Source organism: Hylaeus anthracinus, unplaced genomic scaffold (assembly GCF_026225885.1).
Source record: "Hylaeus anthracinus isolate JK02 unplaced genomic scaffold, UHH_iyHylAnth1.0_haploid 0, whole genome shotgun sequence".
NCBI classification, from domain to species: Eukaryota; Metazoa; Arthropoda; class Insecta; order Hymenoptera; family Colletidae; genus Hylaeus; species Hylaeus anthracinus.
This window is the reverse complement of record NW_026533254.1, coordinates 4,111,674-4,124,697: the sequence shown is the minus strand read 5'-3', so window position 1 is coordinate 4,124,697 and position 13,024 is coordinate 4,111,674. Positions and strand designations below refer to the sequence as shown.

Here is a 13,024-nt window from a genome sequence, read left to right as displayed (position 1 = left end):
ACCCCCCATTTCCGACTCCTCCCCGAGTTTTGGGACACCCTGTATATGGCCTTCTACGTACAATTTTATATTGAAGGAAATTATTTGTTATCACCAAATCTCCGATAAAAGACCCTGTAAGTTTGAATTTTCAGAGAAGACCTTGTTTTTTGAACAATTTAACCGACTAGCCCCCCCGTAAAGAGTCTCGTAAAAGCGTGCAGCACAGCTGCTTCATTATGCACGGGTTACGTGATTCGCAGAATAAATATTGCAACGGTCTTTACACACAGCTGAACGCATTGTTTTTCTTTCCCTGGCACGGTCGTTAATCCTGTTACTTCTCGTCGGACGTGTACTCGAGATAACTGCAATACCCGTTCCTCCCGTTTGCCCTGACGAACGAAATTCGTGTTTCCAGTTTCCTATTATCCTCTCGTACGTCTTTTCTCATTGCGCCCGCGCGCGTGTACTTTCGGTAACCATTGTCGTTGGACGTAATTAGGTTCAACTTTATGTAAAAACGTTCGTATTTACCATTGTTCCGTGTAACTTGCCAGAGGCTCGAATCCCCTTGCTTTCAATATGGTTTCCATCATTGTTCGAGTCGATTTGACGAATTCACTGTTTAATTGCTTTGAATTGGTAGGATAAAATACTCATTGGTAAAATATTCATTGTTTGTTGCAATTGTTACGCGTACATGAAACTGGAGTTGTATTTAATCCTTAATCTGTAAACATTTTTCCAGTTATTTATTCCTAACATATTTTATAATGTGTAAAAGTCTTTTTAAAAATCTGAACAAATTTATATATACTTTTCAAACATTCCGAATCGAGTTTGGAATGAAACATTTTAAAAGTAACTGATTCAAATATATCTGAACATATACATATATGTAAAGTGAAACACGTGAAAGATATTAATCTGATTAAAAAAATCATAACTTTTAAGTGAATTACGATACAGCAAAGAATCGAGTAGCAAATTGATATCGAAGGTTCAAACTTTAATAAAAAAAATCTACACTTCTTGATTGCAGTTTAATGCTTAAGTTTCTTGCGTGGATAATCATAATTTTTTTACGCATGAAATGTAAGGTTCATAAGTAAGAAAATTTTGCTTCGAAACATTATTTATTACATCGAAACATGCGTACATACCTCATTCTCGTTAATGTCTCCACCAAGGCAAACCTCACTGGTTCACGGAGCAAGGGTTAATATGACAACATTAGCGTTAAAATAATCAAAGAACAAGACGAATCGTACAGCTCCGCGTCAGGTGTCACGAATCACGTTTTTGCTAATTGCAGGACTTTTGCCTACGGGCGAACACATGCACATCCAGCCCATCGACACCGTATATACCTTCGACAGCTGGCACGAAAGTCACTGAGTACCCTAAATCCAAAGCGAGCCCCTTGTCTCCATGATCCACGATCCTCGTCCTCTGCAAAGAAAATCACGAGCGGTTGTACATAATTGCCTGCTCGCTCCTCGAGGTATCAACCATCGCCTTTATCGTTGTCGTCTACAAATACCTTTACGCTCCGTAGTCGCGACAATTCATGTAGCGATACTTATCCCGAGTTTTCCCCTTTTCGCGGTGAAACAAAACGGAGGAAGAAAAATATTACCCCCGGTTTACGGTTCGTCTGCGGAAGTCTGGGACAACGGTTCTCGTGCGCGGAAAAGAATTGCGACTCGCGGCGACGGAAACGTTGCATTTAACACGGAATGATAAACGTTGCGCGCGTTGCATCGGGTTGCCGGGCGTGAAATATTCAGGGTTCTTTAAAAATTGATCGCTACGGAGTTACGCGTTTAAAGAGTGCGCGATTCTGGGGCGCAGTATGTATTATTTGTAGAGTAATGTTATAGTTGGAAAACGATGGCTTTAACGAGGCGTTTTCCAAAACATGATACAACGGTGCCGAACTAACATTAACATTTGAAAAGTAACTAGTCTTCCTGTGCTAGAGTGTCCTACCGAAAAATGGTACCAGATTTGGAGTATTTTTTAATGAAACTTCCAGTGTTACCACTATGTTTACGGAGATTTTTTATCAGATTTCTGTTACTGAAGTGATGCTTTAATGAATGAAGTCAATTTAATAAAATAAACCCTTATTTAGTAAACCAGGGTCATTCAAATCCGAGGGAATTTGAAAGGTACTTCGTAAACGTTATTCTTAAAATGTTTCATTGTAATCTGAATGTGGAATGTTTAAAGAGTATACATGAATTTTTTCAGATTTTTAAAATGATTTTTACATAATAAAAAAACGTGTCGGGAATGAATGACCCTGAATTACAGTTTGAGATAACTGGGAAAAACGTTTACGAAGTACGGGTTAACCTTTGCAGACCTGAATTATTCTTTTTCTCGTACTAATGTGATTCAATTTTTAGGTTTAACTTGGACTAAAAATTAATATGAAAGAAGTAAAAAAAAAAAAATCCTAATAGTGTAGTTTTCGAGGAAATTCGCACTAAACGGTAGTCCATAAATATTTTTTTTAAATTTTGTGTCTTCAATTATGGACGTCAGGTATGAAAGGGTTAATTAGGAGCTTTGAACAAACATGAAATTGGATACATGCTTGGTTTTTTACCCAGATAAAAACCAGTATAAGTGATTATCAAAAGATAACAACAGTTTCTGTAGATCCTTATTAAATTTTGAATGGGTCGAAATGACTATTGCTCCACAAAACCTGATGTTAACAGCGAAATGGTCAACTCTGGAATTCAGCGAAGAAAGGAACACGGATTAACGTGACGTTGCTTCTCTCTGTTGCAGATCAGAGGCAAAAAAGTAAAGGCGGCGGAAGTAGTTGCTGCTCATCTTCCTGTCGCATACTTTAAAACCTCGCCGGCTGCCCTGGATCACGCGGGGGTCGTTCAGAGTGCGAGCCAGCGCGCACGCGTTCAGGCTGAGCCGTTGGTTTCTAAGGTTTTATGCTGGTGTATAATTGTTAGTGGCTGAGCTCGTGAGCAGTGTAGCAAAAAAAAAAAAGAAAGAAAGAAAGGTGGTTAAAGAGAGGAAAAAGAAAATAATAATGAGAGGTCGCACCGTTTGTCACCGATCCGCGCGAATGGTTTCGTTGGTTCGCCCGTGGCGCATCTGAATAAACGACAAAAAAAGAATATAATAAAAACGTTTACCGCCGTCCCAGGTGAACGATTCGTCATCCTTGTTGTTTTATTCTGTTGTTTATTTTCTAATTCCTTTTTCTTAGGAGAAATTGTAAGGCAGGATCTATACCGTTGCGCGTTTAGCCCACCCAGGGAAAGCAGAAGAACCGACGCGTCAGAGCCAAATCATCACAGCCACACCAACACTCATACACGTACACACATCTACGTACAAACACTTAAGCATCCACACCAGCACACATGCATACACACAGCTATCCGTTTTGTTCGGTGGTGTAAGGTGTGCGTACATTTGGGAATCTATTTATGACCTGTCATCGCGACGGGAGACGATCGTTTTAGTCTGTCGACGACCTGCTGGCGTTTGACGCGCAACGTCGAGACGCGTGACGTCGAAAGAACACGCGTTATTTACTCCAACCCTTATCCCTTGAACATCCTTTACCTACCACTTGACGAATTACAGGACGAGAGTTACACGTTTCGACGGTGTTTACACGCGGCGCCATCTCCTGTTGTTGTAAGGCGTGTGCTGATACAAAGAGAAAGAATAATAATAATAATAATAAAAAATAAACATTAGTACGATAAAAATTTCGAAAGAGATTAGGAAGTAGAGCCATTCGAAGGGGAGGGAAGACACATGCTCAGCTCTCTCTCTCTGTTGAACTGGCGCTACAATGCTTAGAAACTCAACCACTATCCGACTACCGCAGCGTTAATAGTAATTACGTAGAACGGGATCGCGTGTGCGTGTGTGCGTGTGCGTATGTGTGCACGCGCGCGTGTATGAACGTGTGTATGAATGTGTTGCGTAACGTATGAGTGCGTGTGTCGCGTCTGAAAGGTCGAGGAGAGAGTAAATTTATGTTGTGATATGCAGGTAGTGAATATATTATATATACATACTATTATTAAAATTATATATTATATATATATTATATTATATGTATATGAATATAAATATATATATAAATATATAATGGTATGAGACATGTTGACACACACAGTTAAACTCTCGTACGATAGACTTTATTATCATGAATTTAAAGTAATATTATGACGCCACTTTGAGAGTTTAGTATTTCTGGATAAGATTACAGAGGGAAAAAAATGAACATTGGATCTCTAATGGTAGTTATGATTAAATAAAAACTCAAATATATTTCCTGTTAGATATCCTTCGTCCTCGTCACCAATTACCAAATCCTGATGACCTCTCTCCTAATTGTCTCCTTGGATCCTCATCCCGTCCGCTCTCCTCACTTCGCCCCCCTTTGCTCGACACCTTGGATCTCCCTTTATTCTGTTTCCACCCGTCCATTTTTTAATCGATCGGGCCTAGAATGTCATTCATAGACCCAAAACGATCAATTTCACGTTATATAGGCGAGAATTTACCCATTCGAGTATTGATTATTATATAGGTTAGGTGCAACCAAACCGTTTATTATAAGTTGTAGCCTATTCTATACTCAATCTATGCTACTACTGTAATGTAACTATGACTCTTACCGACGCATAACACACGTGTATATATATATAATGTTCTTACGTAGTGAAACTCATCGGAATTAACAATGATCGTGTTATTATTTTATTTATTCCGTACAAACCTCAGCAGACATCGTTTCTTCGCATGTTCAAGATGTCCTCGCGGTGTCTGCTTGACTCATAAACCTGTGCCACGCGATACTAATTTGTCTTTGTTTCGTAGACAATCGAGCGGTGATTTCCTAGAACAGAAAGAAACAAAAAATGAGAATCGAGTACACCTATCAAGATATGATTTTCCTTTTCCCTTATCTTTATAATTCTAATCAAATTACGAACATGCTGCAGAAACTATAATTACTTCGAACTTTAATGCCAGGTATAACAAATGAACGGTACTAAAAAATGTACTTGCGACAGGTGTACTTGTACATACAATTTTCGTTCGCATTTTTTCGAACGATATTAATCCCTTACTGAGTGAATTTTGTTCTAAGGAAATTTATTAGATAAATGACAGTTTAAAAGATCATATTTTATTCTTTATTACTGGATGAAAGTACTTTTAACAGTGCAAACATTAAGAGGTAATTCTTCGTAAGAAACTGAATCGAAAACGTGGAATAGAATTTTCTTCTAAACGCCACTATTTTCGAGAAAATCCGTTTTGAAGTTCAAATGGGGCACGAGCAACCCCTGTCACGTTTATATACAATACCTAGATATAGTCATTTGTAACGCAAGAAGGACTATTTTCTTAACGAAAGTATCGAAAATATTTTTATGACAAGAGAGAATCGTTCGAGCGCTTGTATTTTTAAGAATGAAAACTACGGTTAGCAAATTTGCGCGTCCCCCATTTTCCCAGTGTTTCTAGCGCGGAAATTTTTCGAATAAAAATCAAACCTTGTTTAAACGAATGAAACTAAATAAAACACGTAATCGAATTAAATTAAGCGACGACTGTACTCTTTAAAGTCGTCAACCAGGGGCGTGCGTGCCCCGTGCATTATTCAAAAGTGATTACCTCGAAAACGAAGACACGTGGGAAAAAATTATATTCTTCATTTTATATTCAGTTTTTCGAGAGGAATCAAGTTGTACCACGTACGTCTTCAGAGAACCTTTTTTCGTATAAAGGAACACGTCCTGGAGTCATTCAAGTATACGACACATATATATTCAAACAAAGTATTTTTTGCGAACGATGGACTTTGAAAAATAAGATAAAAAACGTGGTATGCGTCATGCATGGCACGATATTCCAGTAAGGGGTTAATTGCTAATTCGTTTGTATTATACGTGCGCATTAATATTAATTGGTAAATTGGAATGGGTTTATGGAGATGGCTAGCACCTATAATTTAGCATTTTATTACATCATCGTCCGATTTGCAATCGGTCGTTGATCGAGATTTCGCAGAGTACCGCCGCCTTCGTTTGTTCATATTTCTTTCTTTACTCCTTTTTCTCTATTAATTGTCTTCAGTTTCTTCTTACTTTCCCTTTCAATTAAATAACGTTAAGACATAGATTATCTCCGAACGCTGTTTATAAAGTAACAAATTGTTTAGTGAGTAAGTTTAAAAAACAAAAAAAAATGAACGAGTTGCGAATAAACACATCACACGAATACATGGACTATCAGAGGAAAGAAAAAACGATGCAATTGTGACTAGGGAAACTCGGTCGAAGATTTCCGTTTCGTCACGTGTGACACGCGAAGAGAATGCCGCTCTGTAATAAGCTTGTTGCACAGTTCCTTTGACGTTACAATATTACTTTAAAATCTTGGAAGCGAACGGGGGCGGGCCGAGGAAGCGTGTGAAAATTGAAATCGCGACGATCAACGACCACCCCCGGTTCGACGCGCAACGACAAATGTTTCCTTCGTTGGGTGAATCGTTCCAAATTTTACCTCGTCTGTCACGAGTTATTTTGAATCGTTGTAACGGAATAAAAAAAAAATGAAGAACAAGTAAAAATAAAAACGAAATCGAGCGCTGTATCCTTTGTATAAAAGTGTTCCGTGTAGAGAGCGTTCGATAAATGCCACCATTGTTCGAGAAATATTTCTAACGGTAGTCCACTATCTATTTCTCTATTTCTCTTTCTCTGTGTCTATATTAAATATGCCCGTTGTTCATTTTTCTATTTTTTCGTCCTACCTTGACACGAGTATGATCTCACGTGAAAACGCTACGAGAACACGTTGTTTTGACAATGACACGACTATCGCCAGTGGAACCTTCCGGGAGATCATAAATGGAGGAAAGGGATTAATTTCTAAACATAGTGTATTATATTAACTATACGCCTCTGACTCTCTTTGCTGTTTAAACGAGTAAATGAAACAAACCAAAAAGAAAAAAAATGATGAAAAATTTGAATAACAATAAAATGGTATTCTTAAATACAGAGATTAAAAAAAAAAATAATGTAACGAACGAACATAACACACACACAGTCTCTACGAGGAATATAGTCTCGCACTACATCATATCAAAATTCTAGCGGATAAGAATCAAATCGTAGATTTATTCGTACAACGGAATGTCTCGAGGGGGGAGAATGGAGCGCGACGTTCGTACGACATCGTGCAACAACGTACAAAAGTTTTGATTCTTCATCGACGTTCACGTGCATCTATAAATAAACGAAATGTTCAGTGGCGTTTAACCTGTTAATGTAAAATGAGCTGATTACAGATTTTTATTGGCGCAACGCGAAAAAAAAAAAATAAAACGGTATTCTCCTATAACGAGTTGTGAAACAGGTGTTAAACAGTCTTCACGGTCGAACAGCTGTTAATCTGTCCTTTGTGTTCAATTGCAATCTTATTTGGAGAAGAAGGAAGTCCTATCGAGGGCGAAGAACAAACTATGCCGTCTGAGGTTCCCTTGTTCCTTGCGAATCGAAAGCTGTAGTCAATTCAGATTACCTTGAAAAGCTCCATCGTGTACGCGCCAATTTGTCAGAGTTGGACATCGATTGCTTTTATCATTTTTTCTCTGACTTAACACTTTGAGTTCGATGCAAAGAAATTTTTATGAAAGGAATCAATTACTTTTCCACGTTATTGGAAAATACAAATTTAGTATTCGTCTCATGGTGACATATTATCATGGTTAGTGTATATTCCTTCTCTGTATCCAACTCTGCCATCGGCATTCTTCATCCTGACACTCGGATCGCTAATCAGGAATATTTGTCACGTGGAAAACGATAATGCAATAGCTGGTAACAAACACGTCAGATGTTTGATAGACGTTTGATAAAAATCAAAATGATAAACAATCGTTATCGACAGAAGCTCACAGATGATAATTTTTCGAATCCCTGGGTACGGGATTTCCTAAAAAAAAATAAACAAACAGCTGTAATACTTCGCTCTTAAACACATTCCAAATTGATCCCGATCCCCTCTCCTAACACCCTCGTCCCTCCACTTGTTTTAATTATCCGCGTGAGTCGCAATTAAAATTACTAAAAAAAAAAATTAGGTGTCGTTAAAAATTCCGTGTTGTTCGATGTTGAAGTTCAAACGCGATCGTAGAACGTGTAATAATGGTGTAATATCGGTTGTAACATGCCTGAGAAATTTAGGAACGCGTGACAAACTCGTGTTAGACGCGCCACCAGTATTGATGTCGAGATTCACGATTTCAAAAAAAAACTAAATAAGAGATGTACAAAGCAAACTATAATTTTATACGGAAATCGGAATGTATAATTTACTTGACACATTGCGCGCTGGTCTATACTATACGCTTTTATATCGAATGGAACGCGTTTTACTTAACCGAAATTATAAAAATGAATCTTATAGATCTCAACATTTCAATTATTTTCATCTACTTAAAGATTCGACTCGAATTTGCTGCATTCGATCTAATTAGTTTTTAATAACATATTTCCGTTTCCATTTTCAATTAGAAGTCTTCTATAAGAACGTAGCATATTTTCTTATGATATGTAATGTACGTATTGGTAAAGGATAAAACGTTTTTAAAGTATCGCATGTTAAATATCTAATTCATTGAAATCAGGGGGTTCGACAGCTGAGGTTAAGCCAGCACGCAATGTGTTAAAGTTCGGCGAACGTTAAAATTTCACGCGTTACGCCTACCACTTAGAATCAAACAACATTGTTGTATAAAAATTCTGATCACCTCTGCTGTCTTCGAGTGACTGAATAAATCCTGCTGATCCTGCGTTAACGGTTCGATAACAGTATTTTTCTAGGCGATGACATAATGCACACACAATGTGTGAAACAAATATTTATCACAGCTTTCTTACACGAATTCTGCGCATTCGAATTGGTGGAGGTTTATTTGAGAATTTAAATTATCTAAAATTGATAAGGAAATACAAATTGCAAAACGTACCACATGTCATCTCTCATCTCTTTCTGTGAAACTCCATTATGTTACATTTAAAAATATGTACATTTTGAAGATCAAAATGATTTTAAAGTTTCCTTTGAACTTCCAACAATTAAAATGCTTAGATTCGTTTGTGGAAGCTGCGACAAATATTTCTATTTGCACAATACGTGTAAATTCGCGTAAACCAATTTCGAGAGAAAAGAACACATCCACACATTTTTGTTTTTAACAGATTCAGTTCACTGAAAATTGTTTTCCTTTTATTTCTTTTTTTTTTTTTAAATATCATTTTCCTTCGTTCGATGAATGCGTAAAATTTGAGACGACTTAACATGTAAAACCACTTCCTGCATCGATTATAATTTACTCTCCTGAGAAACGATTTCGAGCTAAAAAAAATGTCTTTTTAATCCTTCAATAAGGGAGATGTATAAAACGTTTTCAACTGGCCGTCCTACATAGAATATGGCGAATGTTAAATACATTATTTGAAAGCTATCCTACTTATTGCCATAACTTATTGATGCGTGTAAATTGTAACAAAAATGATCCAACGTACTAACGCTGAAGGTGTAACACAATGTAACACGCAATAATTTTTGTAGACCTTATGTTAATAAAACCGATGTTAATAAATTCTTCCGTATTGATTCGAGTATGTAAAAGTAATTTTCAAACGAAACGGTAAATCGAAGTGGTAAATCTCGTGGAAATATACATTCGTATTGGTAATTGTTTTACAGCATCTGCGTGTTAATTTACACAAAATGTAATAGACATTGAAAATGAGCAGTGGCGAACAACACTCAACCCAATATCTCACGTATCCCTGTTGTGTTTCCATTCGCTATATAAAGTCTTGATTTTTACCAGAGTGTCTCTGTGTAACGTATCGTTTTGAACGCAATCAACTATCTTATCGTACATGTAACATAGAATAAGGAGTATATCATGCCATAAAAGTGACAATGGTAAACGTTTCTAAACAAAAATCATATAGCGATAACAAACCATATTCATTCACATGAGAATACTCTCGTATAACTGTGTACATGACATTCATTTCTTATTCAAACACATTACTATTAAATTACAAGCATTTAAAAATTTTTCTTCTGCCTTCTGATTTATAACGTTAATTTTAAAGTATTACATTCATAATTAAATTCTACGTAGAATAGACGTTATATTTTATCGCTACCTTTAGGTAAAAAAAAACACTCACATGTAAATAGTGTGACGAACAATTAAATTGAATAACAATGGTCTTAGACTTTTTTCAAAGGATTACTTGAACGGATATGTATAATTTTGTTATCTGTTGCGCAGAGAAGAACAAACCAATTTCTTACAACAGGGCACAGCATAACAATGTTGGCAGCGTGGCAGGATATTTCTATACAGTAAAGTAATTTCTACGATATTGACTCGGTGTGTGTACTGCGAAGAACCGTCTTGTAATTGTTAATAATTTTTAACGAGTGGATGTAAGGTGTAATCCACATACTGTGCCGTCTTGTAACGAACTTGTCGATATATATCAAATTTTTGAGAACTTATTGTTAAGCTTGCGTTACACACCTCATTTGTAAATATTAGATCATATTTTTGTCTGTAGCATAATGAGGATTTTAACTGCAACTTATTTAGTTCATAGTATAAAACAATAAAGCTGGAAAATATAATGGAACAAAGGAAGTGTTATCATTTTTCCGGCTTGTAAATTATGTAATTCTACATGTGAAATAACATTTATTATATATGCATTTTTTCGTAGTCATTTCAAGTTCTATTCTAAAAAGTAATCGATTTTATCACAAATACTAAGCCTTTATCGTTGAAGATCTCTAATTTCTTTCGTAAAAAAAAAACCGTAATACTGCTTAGTTTACTATATCCGCGTGTTTACTATTAGAATGATAGATGTACGCTTTTTAATACACGAGAACGAACTAATTTTGGAACCTTCCAATTTCAATTGCCCAATTTTGTTATGTTTGTTTGTTTGTTATTAATAAAAATGGTAAATCTGACATATTTATATTACATTGCAGTATTATAAAACAAAGACTTGTATTAATTATACATTTAATGCAAATAAAAATTATAGATTAAAAGGTATAAGTGGCGCCATCGGTGGCAAAACGACCAAGTTTGTCGTGAAAATAGTTCTTATGGTTTCTATAAGATGGCACCACTAACTAAAAGGTCGATAATTATTCTTGAAACAAATAACAATTAATAAAAATGATAAATTTGACATGTTAACGCATGCTTTTATCGTTTTATTATTCTATACATTGATTGTCTCATTTAAATTAAAGCTACGTTTGGGGAAAATATATTTACGTTAAGTTTATTACAAATAGTGATTACAAGTTCCAGTCTAAACTTATACAGCCAGATACAAATGGAACGCCAGGTAAATGTTTTAATAATCTATTCAAATGATATATTGCAGTGTTACAAAGCAAACAATCGTATTAATTATGTATTTATAACGAAATAAAGAATAATTTATTAAAATGTACGAATGGCGCCATCTTACAGAAACGGAGAGAACTAACTCACGGACAAACTTGGACGTTTTCTCACCAATGGCGTCACCGCTACCATTTTAATCAATAGTTTTTATTTCTATTGAATATATAATTAATACAATTCGTTGCTTTATAATACTGTAATGTAATGTTAATATGTCAGATTTATCATTTTTATTAATAACAAACAAACAAATATAACAAACTTGGGCATTTTAATTTGAAAGGTTCCAAAATTAGTTCGTTCTTTTGACCGCGAGATGGCGATACCATTTTTTGGTCCATTGACGAAGGCCTTTTTGAATGGACCCTGTGTAAGAAAGTGTAATTAATAAATTATTAAATAACACGTGTAATTAATAAATTCGGTGCTTTTTTATACGTGAAAAATTTACAGCGAGACGCGGACGCGCGATCGCGAGATCCATATCGACGAAAAGATCAACGACGAATGAGATCTCACCCCTCGTATACCTGTGTCGAGGGTCGCGGCTCGCTATCGAAGAAGTGGTACACTTCTTTATTCATGTGACTCTGATACAGTAGGTACAATTCGAGCTAGAATTAAAACTTATTCCACCTGTTCGAATATCATGTTCTTATAATATCAGAAGTAAAATTCGAGTCAAATTCGATTAGTGCCACCTCCCTGTTCATCGTGATCTCCTCATACAAAAGGTAAGATTCAAGCAAAAAATAAAAATTAACATACCAACTTGCAAATTACGATCTCTTCATACAACAGGTTATTATCGAGCAGAAAATAAAAATTATGATACCTACTCGATCATTACGTTCTTCTGATACAAGAGGTAAGTATCGATGTTTAATTAAAAGTTATGCTACTTCTTTGAGTATCATGTTCTCCTGATACTAAACTGTAAAATTTCCTCAGAATTTCGATACGTACCATGTATTTCTCGTGCCACCTTTTCGCAGAGGAGCACATGAACAAAACGTACCGAAAATTAGCCCCTTGACTTAGGCAACTTATACTAAAAGATATGTCGGACCGGTTGCCTGTCCGTAGGCGCAAAAGTGCCACCTTCGCGCATATCATGTGCTCCTGATACCAAAATGCAAAATCGGCCAGAATTCCTAAATATACCGAACATTAGCCCCTTGAACTGGGCAACTTGTACTAACAGATGTGTCGGACCGGTTACCCGTCCGTAGGCGCAAACGTGCCACCTTCTCGCATATCATGTGCTCCTGATACCAAAATGCAAAATCGGCCAGAATTCCTAAATGTACCGAAAAAGCCCCTTGACTTAGGCAACCTGTACTGACATAAATGTCGGACCGGTTGCCCTTCCGTAGGCGCAAACGTGCCACCTTCTCGCATATCATGTGCTCCTGATACCAAAATGCAAAATCGGGCAGAATTCCGAAATGTACCGAAAATTAGCCCCTTGACTTAGGTAACCTATACTAACAGATGTGTCGAACCGATTAC

At 36.4% G+C, this 13,024-nt stretch overlaps 1 long non-coding RNA gene across 1 annotated transcript; it reads left to right on the top strand.

Annotated features, from left to right (window-relative positions):
* Nucleotides 1-194: 194 nt before the first annotated feature.
* On the top strand, nt 195-3,016 carry LOC128896257 (uncharacterized). The gene is made up of 2 exons (XR_008461943.1): nt 195-1,486; nt 2,788-3,016. It is a non-coding gene; the product is annotated as an uncharacterized LOC128896257 (long non-coding RNA).
* The last annotated feature ends 10,008 nt before the right edge of the window (nt 3,017-13,024 follow it).